This window comes from Canis lupus, chromosome 23 (genome assembly GCF_003254725.2).
Source record: "Canis lupus dingo isolate Sandy chromosome 23, ASM325472v2, whole genome shotgun sequence".
Lineage (NCBI taxonomy): Eukaryota > Metazoa > Chordata > Mammalia > Carnivora > Canidae > Canis > Canis lupus.
The window spans coordinates 50,085,199-50,108,884 of NC_064265.1; the positions used below are offsets into that span (position 1 = coordinate 50,085,199).

General features: G+C 43.8%; 1 protein-coding gene across 4 annotated transcripts in view; it reads left to right on the forward strand.

The window, feature by feature from the left end:
* KCNAB1 (potassium voltage-gated channel subfamily A regulatory beta subunit 1) overlaps positions 1 to 23,686 on the forward strand; it is a 359,570-nt gene that overhangs the window by 231,718 nt on the left and 104,166 nt on the right. The window lies entirely within an intron of this gene.

The following is a 23,686-nucleotide window of genomic DNA, read 5'->3' on the forward strand; positions in this document are numbered from 1 at the left end:
TTTATGACTGAGCAGTCGCACTGGCCAGGACCCAGACACATATTTTGGGTTGCTGCTTCTTTCCATTGGTCTCCAGCCCACGAGGATCTCTTTCTTCAGGGCTCCCCTTTCCCCATACGCATTGACTCTGTAGGTGTCTAACTTCTTACTTAGCTTACACTCATGTTTTCCATGATTATTTTCCTGGATGTAGAAGGTGCACCAGCAGCCTGCACTTTTCCTTCTTGCTAATAAATATAAGAAGCCCCTGCAGGCTGCTGCTTTGCAAGGATCCTACAGTCTGCCTGGTGTTTGAGTCACATTAGGTGTGCCGTATGGAATGGCCACCCACAAAAGTTCTTTGCAGAAGCAATCCTGCTTTTCGTTCGGGGATGCAGATGGTGGTGTGGTAAGGAAGTGGTGGGACAGGCTGGGGCATGTGTGACAGTAGAACCTGGGCCATCTTGTGGGTTTTCAAGGAACCCACACAAGAGCGCTCTCACCAAGCATGTGCTGAAGCCCTATTATTGGCTGAGAACTCTAAGATAGGGCTGTTGGCTTCAGGGAGTTCTCACTGGAGAAACTAAATGATACTGCGAGCAGCCGCCAATGAGAGGACATGCATGGCTAAGTCCTCCAGAGGAAGATCTGTGTGTCCCAAGTCCTGTCAACTCAGCCTATGAGACCGGGACTGCCCCAGAGAGATGCTCAAATTGGCTAGAGATGGAAATGCACCCTGCATGGAGGGCTGAACACCGCCTTCCGATGGTGCCGGAAGCCATCTTTGATGAATGACAATCTGTCTGGAAAAGGCAGGGCCACAAAGTAAAATTTAAGAGGAGGGCAGGTCTTATCACTGGGAAGATTTTCCATCAGCAGGAGCAGAAAAATAAAAGTCACTCGGTTGTAAAACAGCCTGCAATCATCCACTTCAGAAGCAATTCCGTACCACTGCACCACCTTCTCAATCATAACTCTGCCTTCAGGCGTTCGCCCTCCAACACGCGGCCCAACCACCGGCAGTGGCTGGTGTTCTCTCGGCCCCACAGAGGCAGCCCCTCCCTCGATGATGGCCACAGTTCCAAGCATTTGAGAGTCAAGATGAATCCATAAGCAAGTCTTCACACAAGTTCCAAACGTGAGCTTTTCATTTGTTGTCAATGCCCTTTAGGGAGGAAAAATAAGTTATCAGTGACAGGAAGGAGGACCAAGACTCCAAAGGCTTGACTGTTAACACTAAAGGATGCTTAGATTTCCTGAGGATGCTTCCTGGGGTTGGCTCCCCTCGTTCACCAAGCACACAAGCAATGGTTCTGTGAGTCTATAGGGCTCTGCGGTCTGCAAAGACAGCAGGTGCTCTACCCCAGGTCCCTTACGGGCCTCTTGTCAGTCGAAGGCAGCTGTGCTACTTTAGACTCTGATGCTTTCTTCTTCAGACTAAAATCCCCTCCTAATTCATCTCCCTCCCTCTGGTTGCTGCCTCCTCCAATCCATCCTCCACACTGCTGTCAGTATCTTTCTGAAATTCAAATTGGGTGATATTTTATCCTTACTTAAATACTAATAGCTCCATGTCACCCACAGGTTACACTTCAAATTAATTAAATGCGGCCTTCAAGCCCGTCTCACCCTAGTCCTAGCCGTCTCAAGGTCCCCACTTCTCCTCTGCCCCACTGTTCATCTCTTAACCGCACCATATACTTTCTCGTTTAGGTGCATCTCCCCAAATTGGTTCGTCTGCTCAGAACACCTTCCCCCACTTCTTCACCTGCTAAACACCTCCTCTCTCCTCAAGTCCTAGCTCAGATCCTTCCTTCCTTGGAAGCTTCTTTCAAACACCACCAAACAGACGTCCCCACCCAACTCTCTGCTCCCATCTCACTTCCTCCTTAGCTCTGTTGTGTGTTGCCATTGTCACAGATGGGCTCTTGTCTTCTTGTGGCGGCCTTGCCTCTATACCTCCAGAACCTGACACAGTGATGCCCAATGCTACTCAATAAGTCCTCCAGGAATGACTGCCCAGAAAGAAATTATTGATCTTTCAGGTTTCCTAGTAATGAAATCCCCTTCCAAAGGGATTTATATAATTCCTGTTTGTAGATGGCCCAATTTCCAGGTCTGGATGCAGAGGACCTCTGACTCAACCACCACCTTTCTATAAACATCTTGAGTCGAACTAGAGGACTTTGTGAATAAACAGAAAACCTCAAGCTGAAATAGATCAGAAACAGTATTCAGAAAGTGTCCTTCAGTGCTAACCCTTCATGGCCATTACAGATATTGGCTACTTTTTAGATATGTGAATATACACACCACATAAAAAGTGGGCGGACCAGCTGCAAGTTGGATTTCACCAGCAGTGCTGCATCTGATGTTCTGTGATTGGACCAGCCCTCAATATTGAAAATGCACTTAATGAGTCACTGAAATTGGGTTTTGATTGTCTCTTTTTTCTATTTTTATAGGAGGTAGTAAAATCTAAGTTAAGGGTCCCTCAGCTGATGGATGCAGCATGGCGTTGAAATGAGGCTACTTTGACCTATTGATGCCCAAGAACATTCATTTAATACACAGAAAAGCCACCAGAGGGGTCTCAGTCCAGATTTCCCTTCTCTTTGTCTCACAATTAGAGCCCACTTCCCCTTCGGCTAAAGATTCACTAAACCAAGGCCTCAGCCACTCAGCGGAGTCTGCATTTTTCACAGAACAACAACAGAGGCGTGTAGCCAATTTTCCAAAGTACTCTCTCTCCAAAATGAGCCAAATTAAATTTAAAACTAATTCCTGAACAGTTCCTCTCTACATTTGTTAAAAAAAAAAAAAAAAAGGGGGGGAGGGCAAAATCTCCCCAAAGATTTTCAACTTTATTTTTTATACTGGTTAAAAAGTGTTTGGGAAAGCAAATTCCATTTTGACTAAAAAAAAGGAAAAGAAAAAGTGTTGTGGGTGGAAACATGTTATGAAAAGCAATAATTGTAGCGTTTCATAGTCCCTGGAGACTAATATTAAGTAGTACCAGAATCTAATACTCTAGATATAGAAACAATATATTTACAGGTTAATTTAAGGGATATATTTATCTGTTCATTAAGAGAAAAGAAACGAGTTTATTCGCAAATTTCACACACGCTCTCTTTGTAAGTATATCCCTTTGGATGATCAGTATTTTCATTGGAAATATTTATTGTAGGAAATTTGGATATCATTATCCTCAAAATGCCCAGAGTTAAAGAGATAGGTTCTCAATAATTGAATCCACATTCTTCCCACACCCACTATTGTCATGATAAATCTAGAGTATGTTCCTTCTCCCTTTGCAGAACCGACAAAGCAATGATTTATAATTATTCAGAATGTGCTTTGTTCAACTGTTAAAGCTGGGACGCTGGGATTTCCTTATGGGAGTGAGATCAACAGTGCCATAAAGGCAGGCTAAACCCTGTGTTATCGGGGAGCAGTTTGGAGCGTGATACCATGGGGAGACCTGGTGCTAAGGCTCAGTAGTTGACAGAGATGATTCTCTAAAATCCCTGGTTGTTTTTCTTTCTCTCCCCTGTTACAGTAATTATAGCTATGAATATTATTTTAGAAAGTCTTTTTCATATTTCTGCAGGATTATACTAAAATAGTCCAGGGTTTTATTGTCCTTTTTTTGTGATTTGAGGTTAGAATCTCTACTTAATGAGCATTTGTTGAGGGTCTGGCCTGTCCCTGGACTTGTGCTGAGATCTGAGGATCTAAATACAGATGGGATATTTGCCGCTACTGCTTTGATGTGGGGAAGGAAAAAAAAAAAAAAAGGCTTTGTTTCCTATAACTGGCCTTATTTTTCTCCAAAGTCTCCATTTCTTGCTGATGACAGGTGAGGAGGGACTTAAGATCTCCCATTTAAAGTTAATTCTTTCTCTTCTGGGGACGCCTGGGTGGCTCAGTGGTTGAGTGTCTGCCCCCAGCTTAGGGCGTGATCCCAAGGTCCTGGGATCGAGTCCTGTATCAGGCTCCCTGCATGGAGTCTGCTTCTCCATCTGCCTGTGTCTCTGCCTCTCCCTCTGTGTCTCTCATGAATAAATAAATAAAATCTTAAAAAAAAAAAAAAGGAAGGAAATTCAAAAAAAATTCTTTCTCTTCTGGTTTAAAAGATAAACTTTCAGGGCTCAGGGATGCCTCAGTCACTTAAGCGTCTGCCTCTAGCCCTGGGATCACGACCAGGATCCTGGGATCAAGCCCTGCATCAGGCTGTCTGCTCAGCAGAGAGTCAGGTTCTCCCTCTCCCTCTTCTTTTTTTCCCCTCTTCTTCCCAAAATAGTGTCAGTGAGTAAGAAGCGGCTTTGGAAATGTCCAGGCCACCATGCTGCCCTGCTCCGCTGGCAACATGAGGTTACTGTAGTCCTGCCAGCACTTGGAATTCTGCTGGGAACCCTGGGGCACAAGGAGCAAGTACTTTGGTCCGAAATTCTCACAAACCTTTCTGGTTATTTCTAATCTTTCTTTACCCTCTGGAGAGTCTTAACCATAGTGGGTGGGCAGGGAAAGTGCGAAGCAGAGAGCCTAGGCACTTCTTTTTTTTTTTTTTTTTTTTTTTTTTTTTTTTAAAGATTTTATTTATTTATTCATGATAGTCACACAGAGAGAGACAGAGAGGCAGAGACACAGGTAGAGGGAGAAGCAGGCTCCATGCAGGGAGCCTGACGTGGGATTCGATCCCGGGTCTCCAGGATCACGCCCCGGGCCAAAGGCAGGCGCCAAACCGCTGCGCCACCCAGGGATCCCAGCCTAGGCACTTCTGACTTAGTTCTTTTCTTCTCTTCCTCTGGCAGAAGAGGATTCTACTTTCCTTCCAGTTTGAGGCTCAAGGTCACATATCAGCAACTGGATTAGGGTAGGATGACCACATAATTTATCATTCAAAGTAGGACGAGTTCGAAAGTAGAAGAGGAGGGGCTCTCCGTGAATAATTGAATGTCAACAAGTAAAACCAGAACCCAGGTCTGGGTTAATCGAGATGGATAGTGTTGAGTTAAATGGGACCAAAATTCATGTATTCCATTTCTAGTTATATGTTATATATGGTTCTTCCTAGATAACAATGCATGGCAATAGCGAGAACTGTACACCAGAGTTCTCAGAGGAAAGAGCCCCTGCACAGATGTGCATCTAAGAGTCTGGTAACTTAAGTAGCCATTGGCCAAAGTCAGTCATGCTATTTATTATCTGGCAGCTGCTTTTTGTACTATGTCTACAGAAAGATACAGACAAAAGAGGGTAGGAGCACGTGCAGATTTTAATCTGCAACACATTTTCTAAACCTACCTACTAGGTTGGTTGTTCACTTAAATCTTGTTTGTAGCATGTAGATCCATTCGTTGTTAACTCGGAATCATATATATGCACTCATGTCTGAATAGATATAGAAGTCAAGCAATGAGTTTGTATGAGTCATAGTTGTCCTTATTCTGTGAAATTGCGGAGCGAATGGCCAACTCCTGAGCACTATTTGTCTAGCTATTATAAGAGCTATTTCTTGACATAGTTGAGATTTTATTCATTTATCCATCCAGTCCTCCATTCCTCCACCTGTCCATTCATCCACACCATGTATTATTTCAGTCAAGGAAAAGAGTGTGACCACAATTGGAGCCAAGAATGAGACTGAATATGCACACTATAATATACAAATTGACGTCCTGTGGGCTGCATATTTGACTCTAAACTTTCTAGGAGCCAACCAGAAAAATCTCTCGCAAGTTACACAAGTTCATGTCCATTAGATGATAGCTAATATAATAACTAGAATATTATATATAATAACAATATTATAACACTTATTCAGTGCTTTCTGTTTGTTGGGCCCTGAATTAGGCTTCCTGCATGAATAATTTAAGTACTCCCTCTACCCAAGGAATCCTAAGAGACCCCAACTAAGAAATACCCACAGTGTAGGTGTGGAAATTAAGGTTTAAAGAGAATCGGCAAAATAGCCCTAATTAGGTGGCCAGAGGACTGCCTCGGGAGCTCTAGCTCTCCATCTTAAATGCTCAGAAAAAATTCACCCCTTTTTGGTTCTAAGGTCTCACAGTAACTTCTTGACGGGTTTTATAATGGGGACACTTTGGGCTGTGATCCACTACACCTTTGACAATAAAGGATGTGTGTTCATTGTACCCTATCTCTTCCTTTGTGACAACATAATGTAATAACACAATTATTTGTGTAATACTTATCTCCCCAACTAGATTTAATGATCTTAAAGTCAAGGACTGCGTCTCTCTTTTCTACTACCTTGTCACCCCCTGCACACCAGAGATGTTGAGCACATATTTGTTGCATAAATGAATGGAATAAGGAGTCTCAGAACTATTTATAAAACCATCTGCATTTGAACAAAGAAGCTTCGGTTCAGTCTGAATATGCTCTTATTCTTCTTATTTTCTTCCTCAATCTTATTTTTTGTCTCCCCCAACACACATTATTTATTGCCCTTATCATATAAGCGAAATCACCTTTCTAATTTCTTTTCTTGACCTGAATTTGAGCGCAGATCTCAACGAAAAAAGACTAAGAACATTTTTTCCCACAAGATATGTCTTCACTTTTATTCAAAATAATTTCTTAATCCTTTTTTCCTGCGTAACTGGCTACAGAGAACATTTCAGCAGAATCCTTAACAGTGTGAATGATTTGATTTCGCTACAAAGTCTGTCCATCAGCCCAGGGAACCTAAGGCCCTTGTTCCTCTTGAGAGCACACAAATGATGGGTTTTTCCTCCTACTTGTTTTGGCTTATGTTGCCACTCCCCAAACTATTAATCGCAATGGTCATTATCATGGCAATAACATTTGTAAAGAACTCTAAAGCTTTTAAACTCTTTCACGTACTTTATCTTATTTGATCCTTGACACTATCTGTAAGCAGGTTAGGGCAGGCACTGTATAACAGATGAAGCCCTGGAGGCTGGGGAGGTTAAGTGACTAGTGCTACACCCTCATCTAGTGAGGGGTGGACCCCAGCCTTAAAGCCAGAGGTCCTGGCTGCTGATTCCAGCCTTCCAACACTGTACCTCCCTGTGTCCCTGTCTCCACTTTCACTTACAATATATATTTTAGAATAGAGGGCAGGAGGAGATTGGTCAGAAATGACTCCACACAAAGCAATCTGATGGTTTTACTGTGACTAAAGGGTGTCTGGGGAGAATGAAAAAAGAAGGTAGTGGCCATAAAAAATTTGAACTTGAGATTCAGGAGTAAAGCTCAAGAGAGCTCACTGGGAGTCCCAAGCTGTAAGCGGGTGCTTTGTCCTTGATCAGGGTCAGGGTTGAGTTTCTGTAGCCTTTGGAGATCTGCTGTAAACTTTAGTCAGCCCTCAAAGGTTCAGCTCCTGGTCCTGAAGGGTTAATTAACATTGCTGGATGGTGATACGCTATGGTAATGAGTCTTAAGCTGCAAAAATGACCAAAGCAAAGTAAACCCTACTGACGTTAGAAGCTCACTACACCTATGGGGAACGTACCCAGTGAGGTAGTTCTTGCTCATTGTGTAGCCAGTCTGGGACCAGCGCCTTTGCTCCACTTGCCCAAACATGAAGTCATGGGATGTCTGGGGGGCTCAGCAGTTAAGCGCGTTTGCCTTCGGCTTGGGGTGTTCTCCTGGAGTCCCAGGATCAAGTCCCATGTTGGGCTCCCTGCATGGAGCCTGCTTCTCCCTCCACCTCCAGTCTCTGCCTCTCTCTGTGTCTCTCATGAATAAATATATAAAAATCTTTAAAAAAAAAAAAAAAAAAGGAGAAATCACTATTCTATCTTAGGCTTGGCCTTGGCAAGATAGAGCTACCCTAAATGTGTCTTCTATACCCTCCCTTCCCCTGGTGGCCACTCTTACCAATAATCGCTTGCGGGAGGCCAGCACCCCCAGACTGCCAGCCTGGCCCTTTGTGTCTGTCTGCACACATGCTTGGCCTCATCTTGCCCATGAAGTTGTCCCTGTCCCTTTCTGTGGCAATCTTAAGCATCCAGAGGGAGGTGGTTCTATTTTTGCAATACAGTAACTTTCTTTTTCCATCATAAAAGCAATGATTGCTTCATACAAAAAGTTCAGAAAATACAAATATACAGAAACTAAAGAGCAATCATTATCACCTAGAAGAACTGCCACTACTCTGTATTGTGAGTGAATTTTCTTCTAGGCTTTCTTCTATGAGTTTAAGATCATATTGCAACAAGTTGTACATCCGTACATCCCACTTTTTGCATTTAGCAGAGTAATGCAAGCGTTTTCTTGTGTTAGTAAAACTTTTTAAAATATCATTTTTAAAAAGATTTTATTTGATGGAGAGAAAGAGCACAAACAGCAGGAGCAGCAGAGGGAGAGGGAGAAGCAGGCTCCCCACTGAGCAGGGAGCCCACCATGGGGCTCCATCCCAAGACCCCCAGGATCATGACCTGAGCCAAAGGCATATGTTTAACCAATGGAGCCGCCCAGGCACCCATTTAAATATAATTTTAAATGATTACAGAATACATCATATTGATGAAACTTAATTTGATTCTCCTCCTATTGGATAATGTTTTTAATGATCATAATGACTATAATCAATATTTTTGTACTTAAATCTAATTGCAGATATCTGTATTTTCTTTTGGATGGATTATTAAAAGTAGAATTATCAGAGGGCCCCTGGCTGGCTCAGTCAGAAGAGCATGTGAATCTTGATCTGAGAATCATGAGTTTGAGCCCCATATTAGATATAGAGATTACTTACGTAAATAAAATACTAAAAAGCAAAGTAGGATTTTTCAGGTCTGGCTTTGGGACTCTTGATTCATTAGATGGAAGAAAAGCAGTTCCTAGTAAACTCCTTTGTATTCTGGTATGGGTGATGGGACAATATGTGGCATAAAGCCGTGACACAATAAATGTATATAAATGAATGAATTTAATCCTATTTGGAGTATTTGCATTTTAAAAGAGGTAATTTGTCAACAAACGTGTCTTAAATTGGTCGAAATCCAGGCAACAATATCACACTGAAGAAACAAAAATTGTAAATGCAAGACTCTCAAGGAAGGAAGGTTTTCTAAAAAGTCTTAATTCAATTTAACCCCTTTGAAGCCTATGATCAAAGTAACCAGCTCTTATGACCCATCCCGGCTCTTTGGTCAGTTGGGTGCAGTGAGCCTGGCATCGTGCCTGGCACTCGGCCTGTTTGGTTCACGGCCACAGCCCTACACCTGAGCACAGTGTCTGCCTTCACGCTAGGTGCTCAACAAACATCCACAGATAAATGAATAATCCACTTTGAACATCTGACTTATTCAAGTTTGTCATAAGCTCCTTTGCCCACAGTAGCTTTGAAGCATTTTTGGGATTGAATTACACTCAGAATCACTCTTGGGGTGGGGGCGCCTGGGGGGCTCAGCGGTTGAGCATCTGCCTTCTGCTCAGGATGTGATCCCAGGGTCCTGGGATCGAGTCCCACATCGGGCTCCCTGCAGGGAGCCTGCTTCTCCCTTTGCCTGTGTATCTGCCTCTCTCTGTGTGTGTCTCATGAATAAATAAATAATTTAAAAATCTTTAAAAAAAAAATCACTCTTGGTGCAAGGTCCAATCTTTTTCAGGCAAGGCAACTTCAGCTCTCCCAACCTTAGCTTTCCATTCCCCTTCCCAAGCCCTTATCCTCGCACCCCACAAGTTGTGAACAAAGTCTGTTCAGGCCCCGCGGACCAACCCATCTCCAGTCAGCAGGGCACATGACTTCATTTTCTTTCTCTCTTTTCAAAAGAGCCCAAAACAGGATAAAATCGGTTGTGTTGTGTTTTGAACCCATGTGAGTTACACACTTTCTTCCGCCTGTTTCCTTCACCTGCTGGCTCTGGGCGAAGGCTGATAGCAAGAAGAGTGAGAGGAGTGGCAGGTCACCAGCTCCCACGGCGGCCAGAGCACCTGCCGTGGAGGGACTGTGGGGGATCACGGTCAAGAGTGGGGGTGGGCTCTGGAACAGATGTTAGGAGCTGGCATGGGTGCCTAGCAGGAGCCACAGAGACTCCTTTGCTCTCTTCGAGGCCTCCCCAAATGACCAAAGCCAGGAAGGAGCCCTAGCATGCTAATCCCTCCAGGGAATTAGAGCCTGTTGGGTCATTTCAGCTGGACGGGCCCCTGAGGGGCAGTGGACGAGCACACACGGCAACAGGTGGAAGCGCCCCAGCTCCCCACCCGCTCCACGTGTGAGGCCCCGGCTCCCTCCGTAGCCTTGCCAGCCTCCACCTCCTCATGGGTGAAATGGGAGGGTGTCTATTAGGAGCCACTGCATGCCTTTGTCTGCTTGACTTGTGTGTGAAAGCACCCAGGATGATGCTGGCATGTGATGGGTGCTCTGTAAGTGCTTGCTGTCATTAAGCAGCTGAGTTCAGATGTGGGGAAAATAATTAAGGCGCATGGATGTGTACCTAGTAAGGGAAAAATAAAATACAATTTGCTGTACTCCTCCATTTTAAAAGTCAAGGATATGCTTGTAGAGATTAAATATCCAGGAGGATTCGAAGTGGATTCAGAGTTTTATTCAGTTTTATTCAGTCTGACAACACTGAATTGTCAAAAAACTAGGCTTAATTGGAGTCTTCATTAAAATAACCAGCTATTTGCCGGTGCTCTTTCCATCGTGATTGTCCTCCTTGTCACACGATGATTCTAGTGTTGGCAATTGGCTTCTTCGTGATCACATCAAAGAACTGTCACATCCCCAGTGACTCTGCCATCAACGTAGGCACCGTCCTATGAACTGCTGTTATCTGAATCTTGCTTAGAACCAGTTGAGTCCGTCAACTTGAATGAAGGACCGCTGTCGAGTTTACCCAAGTGAAATTAATTACTTTAATTTGCTAGGATGGCTTAATTCACAGAAGCATAAGGTGAAGTTATTCCAGAGTTCCATAGCTGCCATGCAGTGATTAATTTAAAATGCCTGAAGTCAATTTTGAAAAATCATTTGCATTAGTAAAACTTCAGCCAAGCCCAAGGAGAGGTAGCTTTGATTTCATTTTCAAGAGGATCTCAATAAGATTTTTGTCCTAATGGTCCTAAAGAATATTCTGCGATTCCTTACAGTTTCACCACAGGGTGGTGGTCTCTTCTCCCTTCCTCCTTTTCACGGGCCTGTAGAAAAGAGCTTTCCTTTTATGGGAAGTCAGATCAGCAAGGATTGGCCCAGAGAGCGATTCTCAGGGCTATGGGGGGGGGGGGGGGGTGTCTCTGAGTCACCGCAAGAAGGCACGGTTTCCTGTCAGCGCCACTTCACCACAGCTGTCACCACCAAATGAGATGTAATTTCCCCACTTTTGAGAACTAACAAACTGAGCTATGGGGAAGAATAAAAAGACCAACGTAGAGCTTGAAGATTGAAGATAAACTGAAACCAGGACCCAAGCCCAACTAATCATTAGCCATTTATAACAGCACTCAACGTCAAGTCGTGGGCCAACTGCATTCACTTCCCACACCCGCTGGGCCAGATTTTCCTCTGTCATTCTTCTGAAGAGAAAGAGCATTTATTAACCTTAGAGCAGTTACACGCTCTTGACGCATCCTAGCAGCTCCTGAGCAAACATTTGCTGAATTAGAAAATAAAGCAAGCAAACAAAAACCAATGTTCCGGCAAAACTGAGGGTGTTTACAGATAAAATGAAGTTAAGTGATACAGGGATGTTGGCTTCAAGGGATCCTCAGTTTTCTCCTGTTTTCGTTTAATTTCCAGCTCTACTGTTCACTCTTGGTAACCCCAGCTTCAAAATTACTCTTACTCCCATGAGAAACAAATTTGATGACCAGAGTTTAGTGTTTGTGCACAGTTCTTTTGGTTCTTAGCCTTATGGTATCCAGTTAGAAGACTCTTCCAGTTATTGAAGTCAGGTATTTGGTTTGTTATTCATTTGTGATACAGTTAGATTCAGGTCTCACAGTGTGCATGTCACCTTGGGTTCCTCTAACATCCATATATATTTTTTTAATTTGCATAGAGTAAAATTCACTTCTTGTGTTTTCACAGTTTTATGGGTTCTAATAAGTGCAGTCATGCCACCACGGTACCATCCCAAATAATTCCATAACCCCCCAAAGTCCCTCATACCGCATCTTTGTAGTCCTCCTTTCCACCTGCCTCCAACCTCTCCTACTAATTACTCATCTGTGTTCTGTCCTCATAGTCTTTTCCAGAATGTTACATAAATAGATAATATGTAGTTTTGGCAGCCTGGCTTCTTTCACTGAGCAAAATGCATTTAGAATGCATTCATATGATTGTATGAATCATCAATCAATAGTTCATTTCTTTTTATTGTTGCGTAATATTCCACTGTGTGAACGTACCCTAATTTGTTTACCTATTCATCACTTGACAGGAATCTGGTGGCTTCCCGTTTTTGGTGATTATGAATAAAGCTGCTGTAAACATTTGCCAATAGCCGCTTGTGTGAACCTCAGTTTTCAGTTCACCTGGGTAAATACCCAGCAGTGGAACTGCGGAATCACTTGTAGGGGCATATTTAACTTTGTGAGAAACTCTCAAAATGTTTTCTAAAGAGAGCTATTTCATTTTGCATTTCCACCAGCAGCGCCTCTTTGCCAGTACTTGGCATTGTGTTTGTTGTCATTTTGTTTTTATCTTATCCATTCTAATAAGCGTGTAGTGGTATCTCATTATGGTTTCAATTTGTATTTCTCCAATGTCTAATGATGTTGAGCACTTTTTCATGTGACTATTTGCCACCCCAAATACCTTCTTTGGTGAAGTGTCTGTTCAGGACTTCAGCTATCTTTTAGTGGGTTTTTGCAGATATTTTCTTTCAATCTGCAGTTTGTCTTTTCATTCTCCTAATGCTTTCTTTCATGGAGCAAGAGTTTTAAACTTTGATGAAGCCCAATTTTTCAACTTTTTAATGGATTGTCCTCTTGGTACTACATCTAAAAATTCTTGCCAAATCTAAAGTCTCAGAGGTTTTCTCCTTTTTTTTCCCCTAAAAGTTTTGTAATTTTAAGTTTTACAGTTAGATAAGTGATCCATTTTAATTTTTGTATAAGGTGCGAGGTTTCTATGAACATTCATTTTCTTATGGGTAGACAATTGTTCCAGCACTATTTCTTGCAAAGACTGTTCTTTCTCCATTGAATTGTCTTTGCACTTTTGCCAAAAATCAGTTGACTATGCTTTTGTGGGGCTATTTCTGGCCCATTTATTCTGCTCCACTTGCTGTCTATTCTGTTCCATTTACATGCGCTTCCTCCCTTTTAGCAATACCACACCACTTTGATCACTGTAGCTTTATGTTAAATATTGAAATCAGGTAGTGTGAGTCATTCCAACTCAGCTCTTCTTTTTAAATTGCTTTGCATCTTCCAGTTTCTTCACCTTGCCATATGTATTTGAGAATCACCCTGATATCTATGAAGCATATTGCTAGGATTTGAATTGGAATTATATTTACTTCAAACACAAATTGAAAAAAAAAACGCAAACACAAATTGACAGGAATTGACATCTTAACAGTATTGTCTTGCAATCCATCAACATGGTATATCTCTCCATTTAGTTAGGTCCTCTTTCATTTCTTCAGTGTTCTCTCATTTTTAGCATATAGATGCTGTCCATGTTTTAATAGATTTGTAAATAAATATTTTATTTTTAGGCTGCTATTGTAGATAGTGTTGCTTTTGTAAAATCTCCAATTCCAATTATTCATTGCTAGGAATATACCTTTATTTATTGATCCTATATCCTGCAAAATGGTTAAATTCACTTCTTATTAGTCCTAGGAGGTTTTCGGTACATTCTTTGGGATTTTTCTATGGAGTCAATCATGTTGTCTATGACGTTGAATAGGACAATTGAATCTTAATAGTCACTCTAAACACAAAACAATTAGGACTAAAATAACATCTAATTCTGGAAGTTCACATCCAAGAGGTAAAAAATGCTTCTCAGATGTAGTCATTCATTTAGTCAATGAAATGTTTATTTGTACCTCACAGTAGAAAGTGTTATGAGGAAGTCAAACATAAGTCAGGCTTGGACCCTCCCAAGTGCTGTGTAAGTGAGGAAAGGTAATGAGACACGAATAATGGTTACTGCATACAAATAAGAAGGTGATAAGGATGATCAAAGAAAAGGAGAGAATCCAGAGGCAGAAGCGCCAGCAGGAGGCCATTAGGCCTCAGGATCTGACCTGCTAGTAGCTGTGGAGAAGTCAGGATGGGGGTGGTTAAAATGCTGGGCTGACTGGAAGGAAGAGAAGGATGAAGACTGAACACAGGAGCAGACCTTGGTCACGACTCCCCTTTTAGCCACAGCTCCAGGCTCTGCAGCTGTAAATAGCAGAGGACAGGACTTGCCCCCCACTTTGCAGCAGTGACCACAGGCCAGCCCAAGGGGGAAAAGAGGGAAAGTGTGGGTGCGGGTGGAATGCATCCTGCCAAGCAGGTCCCTACACCGCACCCCGCCCCCTCCGGCCTCGTGTGAAATTAGAAGCAGCAGCCCTAACACCACCAGGGGCTGAAAGAGGAAGGAAAGCCCTCAATGTTCACTGTGTGCCTCCCGTGGGGGAGCACAGAAACTCATTTTACGGAAGAGGGAACCTGTGTGAGGTGAGACGAGACCCCTGGGACCAGAGCTTGAGTTCAAACCTGGGTCTGTGTGATATCAGCCTGCACACTCACCGTGCCCCCCCACCCCTCACCCCCCACCCCCCGCCTTAAATGCTTAATCCTCACGTTTAAGCCTCACAACAACCCTGTGAGGTAGTTGCTATTATTGCCCCTGAGCAGATGCCACACCGAGAGGTTCCCTGACTTCCCCAAGCTTCCAGGATGGAAGTGGCGGAGGCACTTCTGCTCCATATGGCCCCTGTCCCACGCACCTCACTGCACCCCACCCCCACCACACTGCAGGTCCCACCCTGGACCCCATCACACCCCTGCACCGCACCCTGCACCCCCCTGTACCCAACCCCCACTGCACTGCACCACACCCTTGCACCCCACTGCACTCCACCCCTGCACCCCTACTGCACCCCACCGCACCGCACCCTGCACCCCACCACCCCCTTGCACCCCACCATACCCCTGCACCGCACCCTGCACCCCACCGCACCCCTGCACCGCACCCCTGCACCGCACCCCTGCACCCCACCGCACCCCACCGCACCCTTGTACCACACCCCTGCACCCCACCGCACCCCTGCACCGTGCCTGCCAGGCCGGCGTTGGCCTGCAGAGCCTCCACAGCCAGCAGGCAGGACGGGCCAAGAGTGGCCATCACCGCACACCGACTCTGCAGGGCTGGGGGTCGGGGTCCCACGGGCATAGACGCGGCTCTCTCCAGAGGGACAGGCTGGATTCTTGGACCCTCCGTGGGGGACACAGGAGGCGACGAGCGCTCGGGGCCAACAGCACCCACCCTGGATTCCGTGCACACCGAGTGGGACCCTGGCACGGTCAGCTGGGCCCCGGGTCCCATCGGGTCAGCGACTTGGCTTAGAGCGACCCCTTCACCCACAGCAGGTGGAACTGAGGAGCTGGGCTCCTGCCTCCCCTGCTCTTGGGCTTCATGTTGCCTGGAAGGCCGCGCAGCCCTCCTTGGTGACCCGATGCCCAGGAACGCTTTGCTCCATCCCGTGGAACTTCCTAGAAAATAAATCACCACCACTGGGTGAAGACAACTTTGGAACCTTTCAATTTTTCTCCTCTTAGTTTGGAAAATGGCAAGTATATGAATGATATTTTCATACCAAAGTGTGATGACTGTCACGAGGAGAGATCCTGGACAAAATTTGGAAGGGGCGAAGTGTGTTCTCCCCTTTGGGGGGTCTGCTTCCTTCCTGAAGCCTCCCCTCACCCCTTGCTCTCCGCCTTCCATCTCTCTCAGGTATTTAGTGCTTTACTTATTGATCAACCCTTCAAATCTCCCCAAAGTGAGGTGGGGAAGAAGGTTCGAACCTCTTTCACAGTAAGGCAGGAGTTTACAGCCAGGCCTTTCCACCGGGGGCAGCGGAGAGTGCCCGGGAGCCCCCAGTAAGGCCGTGGGACCAACATGGCACAACACTGAGACAAGAGACTAGCTTGAAGATTTAGGAAGAAATGTCATAGTAAAACAAGCACAAATATGTGACACAGAATTCGAAATGGTTGAAGGAATGAATCACGTTAAAGTGAATTGTTACACAAGAAATGTTGTGCAGGACTCTAGCCACCTGTTGCCAAGACCCCCAAGTCGCAAGCCTGGCAAATCCTGTCCTCCCGCTTCTCCCCCAGCGGGTAGGCACAGCATCTCTGCGGGTGGGCAGATGAGGCCTGTAATGCAAAACGCCAGAGTCGAGGATTTCTATCCAAGCAGAGAGAACACAGGCAGTGGGCCTGAATTTGGAAGTAAAATCCAGTAAGATCCTAAGGAATATTTTTTAACTTACTAAAATTAAATAAATAGAGATACTAGAACATCAACACTTTCAACAACATTATACACATTTGAAATAGGAGCAGTGGAGTTTGGCACATTTAATTTTGCTTTCAAATATTTTTCAGGAATGTTTTTGCTCCTGGTTTGAAAGAGATGCTTGCAAACTCACATTAATTTGTGGCAGATGAATGCCCAAAGGCATTCTCAAACAACCTTTATCTTTTATCTGCATCCAGGATTCTTGATGCATAGACCCCTCCAGCAGTCCGGTGAAGCCTACAGATTCCTCAGAAAAAGAGCTTTTAAGTACGTGATCATAAAATACATGGGATTCCAATTAAGTTGAAATACAGTTCAAAATCTCTAAAATCCAAATTTGTGGCCTGGTAAAACACCATTTCTTAATTAATCAAATAACAAGCTCTAAGGAAAGGTTAAATACCACAATTTCCAAGGATGATGAGTGTAAGTGGTGAATGCAAATAATTTTTTGAGCTCTCTGAAGCAACTGTGATGTGACACAGAAATGCCTGTAGTTTCTACTGGGGGCAAAGTCACAGGCAATGTGAGTACTTCTATAGTTTCTTGCCTATGTTCATAATTGTAGGAGATGCTACGTTTCAGTAAGAAAAAGAGAACTGTTTTTTTTCCACTCCAAGTTCATGAACTCCAAATTATATGTCCCTGAGATAAAAGTTTCGAGATTCTTCTGACTTGAAACTCTGAGTTCTTGCTTTCTAGCTATTCGGATCTGTTGGGTTCTTGAGACAGTAAAAACAGTAACTTTTATTCAAGAAATAACTAGGCCTGGGCGAGCATTTCTCAGTCCCCCTTGCCTGCCCCCCCCCCCACCCTTCCCAGAACACCTAAGTTGCTGCAGCCCTACCCACACCACCTTCTCAATCATCTCCATTCCCTCACCCCTGGTGATCCCACAAGAACCGTTCGAAATTCCTCAGCTTCACATGACTTCTCCAAACTGCCTTTGCCAACAAAGTGCCACCTTCTCTTTTGTCTCCCTTATCTATCTTTATCCCCGGCTTCCCACTTTTCTAATGATTCTAGCGAAATGACTCACGATTTGCATATAATAGATTCAAGGATGGTTGCCGTGTCTAAGCACAACGTCTAAGCACAAAGGGGTTCATAAGGTCAGGGAAGCGGGTCTTGCAAGTCAGAGGTGGCTGCCTACCAGCTCAGCACTAGAACCGGAACCCCACCAGAGTCTGTGCTGGAGGCACCACTTTTCCTAGGAAATAAGGGCAAAAGCAACTGGCATTTATTGAACATTGAAACAGGCTGGGGCTGGCGCAGCATTTATATTTTCTCACTTAATCATCAAAAATAAAAAGGTAGTAGGCTATTAATATCTGCACATGTGACTGAGGAAAGAGGCCTAAAAAGGCTAAGTAACCTGTGCAAGGTCACGGGCAGCTAGTAAGCCTCATTCTGCGCCTCCCCCCTGGGGCTTCCAGCCTGACTCCCTCCTCCCAGCGCTGCTGAAGTGACAGCCTCGGGCACAGAGCAGTCCCCTCCTGGCTGAACAGGAAAAGGCCTTTCTCCATCCTCCAGGGACCAGATGTCTCTGCAGCCTTCAACACTGTGGGCCACTCAGGCCCTACTGAAGCCAGCTCCACCGTGGGCTTCCACACCAACGCTTTGCCTCTCTACACCTCTGCCAGTCCTCAGTCTCCCTTGTCAACCCACTTGCTCTCCACCACCTGTAATGATGGAGCTTCTCAAGGCTGGGCCTTGGCCCTCTTCTCTGACCGCTCTCTCCCTTGGCAGCTGGCCCCAGCCCTGGGCACCTATTAACTTGCGTATCCAGAACTCCTTCTCCCTACTCTGAGCTGCAGGCAACTAGCTTGGGTGCATATCTCGTGGATATCTCTTTGCCCAGTTGCCCAAAGGTCAGTCAAACCCCTCTCTTTCCTGAACAAACCCTACTTCAGTGAAAAGCACCCCTCTTCGCCTAGCTGTCCGAGTCAGAAATCTGAGAATGGCCCGTGACTTCTCCTTCTCTTTCACCCTTACATCTAATCCAACACCAAGGCCTCTAGATTTTGCTTGGTAAGAGTATTTGGAATCATCTCCATTCTCCTATCTCTGCCGAATTGGAACTCGAGGTACCGTCAGTTCTCATCAGGATTAAAAAGGTAGCCTCCTAGTTCCTCTTCTTGCTTTCCTTTTAACCCATTTCTTAAGTTTTTCAGTGGTTTTCTGTAACTTCTTCATATTAAGGCCAAAATCATTAACATAATCCAACCTGTAAGATCCTGTTGGATCTTCCTCCTATGACCCCCACCAGCAACCCGGAGTCATTCTGCTCTCTCTTCTACTGCCTTGTACTTCTTTGGACTCTTCAATTATCCGTGCTTCTTCCAGCCTCTGAACATTTGCACGTGTTGTTCACTCTGATTAAAATGCGAATCCCTATTCTTTTCACTAATTCACTTTCTAGTCCTCCTTTGGATCTCAGGTTAAACACTGCTTCCCTAGAAAAGCTTTGCCTAACCATCCAGATCAGGTCAGCTTCTCCAACATCCCAATTTTATACTCTGGGCAGAGTGTCCTTTTATTTAGTGTTACAATCAAATAATTCACTATTTAACATGTTTCCCCTTCTCTTATGTAAGCTCCATGAGAACAACAGCTATCTGCTACGCAGCCCACTCCCACCCCTAAAACAAGGCCTGGTGTATAGTTGAAACTTGGTGTATCACTATTGAATTAATTAATTATAGGGAACTCTGTTTTGCCCTACTTCTCTAGACTTTTCTAAAATCTACAGATCATCAGGTGATTTTGTATGTTTAGTGAAAATAAGAATCTAGTTGGAATTTACAACTGACAAAAGACTTAAACCATTAAATCAAAGATTCTGATAGAATCCCATTCCACTTTGTCGCTACTTAAGAGAAAGTACGAATGAAACACAGTTTCATGTGCCACTCATCAATGTCTGTTATCAAAATGCATGGAGGGCTACATCATTTTTGTGCCTGGTGGTTTCCAAATGAGTCATCATTCACTTATCAACAGTGATGAATGGTGCCCTCCTAAGAAAGTGTTATTACCGTTTGTAGTCACCTTCATGACAGTCAAAATGTGTGCTCTTATACAACCATCAAAGCCAGCTGACTGACAGATGAACATGCCTTCAGTCTAGATTTTTCAAAAAAGGTTAAATATCATTTAAAAAAAACATTCCATACCCTAGATTTGGTAACTTCCAGGTGAGGCACCACAGAGGAACAGAGTGTGATTTAGAGGGATCACTAAGACCAGTCCAACAGATGAGACAGCAGGTGACAAAATGACCTGAGCACATGAAAACAGGTCAAGCTGAACTCGTGCTTTGAGTCATGCCCCTTGTCCCAGGCATTATGCGGCTTTCTTGGTCAAATGCAAGGTACGTATTTTAGCTAGCTACTCCTCTTTCCTGAGCAGCTTACAACTGTGAATAATATCTAAGACACACCTATTCAGGAGCAAACAGTTTAAGACAAGACATTTGGGCTGCTGCTTTCTGCTTTTAGCATCTGTGATTTGTAAAGGAACTGCAAGCCTCAGAGCGACTTGCAATTCGGTGCCTGACACTTGATTTCAGTCTTCGCCACTCCATTATTGCCTTAAAATAAAAAAGAGCCTGTGATGGATTCTTTACAAAATGACACTAGGAATTATATTTAATGCCTCTGTCATAGAACTAACCATTGGCCTAAAATAAATTCATCCATGTATTCACAGAGGGGCAGTTCTGCCTACAGGGGAAAAAAAGAGAGAGATACAACCTTGGTGTCCTCAGAAGCTGTATCCGTTTCCCAGATAACTCTTTATTGAAGCTTTGACTTAAGATTTAGGGTTTCCAAAATTTGACTGACAAAGCTAAGTGTCCTGTGCCCCCATATTGATGTCATTCATTTCTAATATTAGCAGCAGAGCGGCCCAGGTTCACCTGGGAAAGAGGAGCTTTTATTTTGAGTTGAACAGGAGCAGATACTAAAAATGAACACAGTGAGACTTCCTTCTGGCATATCTGACACAGATAAAATAGGTAAACCAGTGCAGTGAGACTATTTTGAATCCAAAGGGAGAGGAATCCAATCTAATTCGAAATTTGATGTGCTTACAGAATTTTTATGTAGCCTCAATTGTGTGAATGCTGAGGAATTAAGAAACAAAATGAAATTCCATAAAGTTGTTTTGTTGCACAAGGATCATGAAGTAGTCATGAAAATTCCATGTGTGGGATGAAGAAGGTTCCAAGGCATCTGTTATAGCCTAGCATGATATGTAAACTTGGCCATTATTCAGTGTTATAATCACACAAACAAGCTTTTGATGGTATAGTTTGTACTCACCAGATCAAATATGTCCAGCATTTGGGCTTCTGTTATCCAGTAGAGCTTAAACGGATTGGGATGGCTAGACAGTCACCACATCTCCATTGACTGTTGCGGAGACATGGACAGAGGCAGGAGGAGGCGGGTGCCCCACTGGTAACCACAGAAATTGTGTTGGAATTCTACAAGGTGAATTGGAGGGAGCTAGTTCCTCCCACCTTCTACGTCTGCAGAGAGAGAAGCATCGTCATGTGTTGAGAATGTCCTACAGGGTAGGAGTCTCACGGAGACTCACCCGTGGACAAAGTAAAAGCAGTGGATTTAGAGACCGGATGTGGCTCATGACAGAAAATGCCTCTCACTTTGAAAACAACCAACTGGGTTTGGCAACTGTTCCTTCTAGAGGGTGGAGATATTGAGATGGGGGAAAATAAAAGTCCCAGGGCTCAATGAGGGATCTATCACCTCTGCATCAATATTTGTCCTACTGGAACTGTTCATAGAGCACAAAATCTTCTAAGGCTTCCATTCTGGAAAAGCTGGCCTGAGTGTTTAAACATCTGTGGCAGGAAAATGGGCCGCATTTAGTACTTGCTACTTTGCAGTTTGTTTTTGCTGACAATTCTCCAGTTTCTCAAGTTTGATCTTCCAAACCCGTAGCTGAGTGATCATTATCTTCCTGAGTCATTGTCATAAGGAAAACAGGGCAGGTCTCCCCACCTTGGTGCTGGGACATTGCTTGGTAAGGACCCAGTGACAGAACCTTGCCCTATTTGATTTGGCTAGAAAAATGTCTTGCTTTGCAGTTTTCTGCACTCCCTGTTCTCAAAATCATGGGACGATTAAAATTATGTGAAAACCCTGAGATCTTTTTTACTCCCCCTCCATGAGGGGGGTGTCACATAGTGACACAAATACAGGTCTGAGGTAGGTCTGCATGTTTTCCCAAAGATTTCCAAGGGAGGACATACCCCCACTGTGTTGTAATTACATGGTTGCTTTTCTGTGCCCCTGAGAATTAGATAGAAAACTCCCCGGAGGTAGAGAACCATAATGGGTCCCTCCCTCTATATCCCCGTGAGCTGCACATTGCCTAGAATGTGGAAGCCTCTCAGTAAGCCTTAACTGATGCACTGATATCGAGTATCTCTGCCTGGAACGCTGTTGCTCACATATATACGGGTGACCCTTGAACAACATGAGTCTGAGGGGCACAGACCCCCTGTGCAGTTGAAAATCCACGTATAACTTTTGAGTCCCCCTAGAACTTAACTACTAATAGCCTCTTGTTGACTGGAAGCCTAATTGATAACATAGTCAACACAAATTTTTTATATCATATGCATTATATGCTGTATCCTTAAAGTAAAGCAAGCTAAAAAAACTATTAAAATCATAAAGAAGAGAAAATACAATTATAGTACCACACTGGTGCTCACTTTGGCAGCACATATATATAGTACCACGCTGTATTTATTTTTTAAAAATCCACATGTAGGGGACCCATGCAGTTCAAATCTGTGTTGTTCAAGGGTCAACTGTACTTATTTTTTTATATTTATTTTATATTTATGTATTTATTTACTTTTTTTTTGTTTTGGTGTAGTCTTTTTTTTTTTCTTCTCCCCACTATATAGCTTTTGTTCTAGATTATTGTCCTTTAAAATCAGGAGACTTTTAAAGATTTTATTTTTATTTATTTATTCATGAGAGACAGAGAGAGGCAGAGGGGCAGGTTCCCCCCAGGGAGCCTGATGTGGGACTCAATTCCGGAATCCCGGGATCATGACCTGAGCCAAAGGCAGATGCTCAACCACTGAGCCACCCAGGGTGCCTCTAAAATCGGTAGACTTTGAAACTAAAAGAAAAATCTTCAGATTTTATATCCTGTGGTTTTTGAGAATAATTTCTTATGCAAATTATTTTCATGGGAGAAGGCTATAATTATTTTTCTTCTATTTAATAGTTCAAAATATTTTTCACAAACTCCTTTATGCAATAGTTTCCTTCCAGGTGGACTTCCCCACTTCAAATGGGAAAATGTAGCACTATGTCTGTGAGAGGGGGATCAGAGTTAGAAAGCACCCAAAATAATTCTGCTTTGCATTTGCCTGCTATGCAACACCTTAACATACATTATCATGTTCCAGTCCCATTCATTCTAGATGAATGGCCCAGGCCTTATAGCTCATCTTACTAGTGAAGAGATTGAACCCAGAGGAAGGGTTTGTGCTGTTTTGCTTGGGATAGAAGTGTGTGTATTGGAGGGGAGATTGTGTTCTTATAAGAGCATCCAATCAGAGAGTAAGGGGTGTATTTTTCCTGCCATGTTTCAATTATTTAAGCTTCACCTCTCACATTAGACCCCTACAAAATTCTACAAGGGATTCTCTCTCTGAGATTTTGGTCTCTTCCCTCACAGCTCTTAGGCAAATGGTGGTGGGAAGACGGGGTGGGTGTGGGTCTCCACGGAATACCCTACAATGTAGCCTAGAGCGCCTAGTTCTCTCTCTACTTAGAGAGTGAAAATACATTTCCTCTTCTCGATAAGCTTTTGAGGGTGAAAAGCAAAGGGATCGATGAGAAGAAAAAATCATTTAAAAAGAACTATCTGACCTTCTTGTAGCAACGTTATGTAGCCTTTTATAAAAAATAATGACAGTCCCCAACTTCTCATGGTTTGACTTCGAGTCTTTTGACTTTGTGATGGTGTGAAAACCATGTGCATTCAGTAGAAACCATACTTCAAACTTTAAATTTGGATCTTTTTCTGGGCTAGTGATATATGGTAGGACACTCTCTCATGATGCTGGGCAGGAGGCCACAGCTCCCAGGCAGCCCCACAAACAGGAAGGTCAACAGTCAATATACTTACAGTGACTCTAGACCCATCCAATCATTTGGGGTTTTTTTATTTGTTTGACTT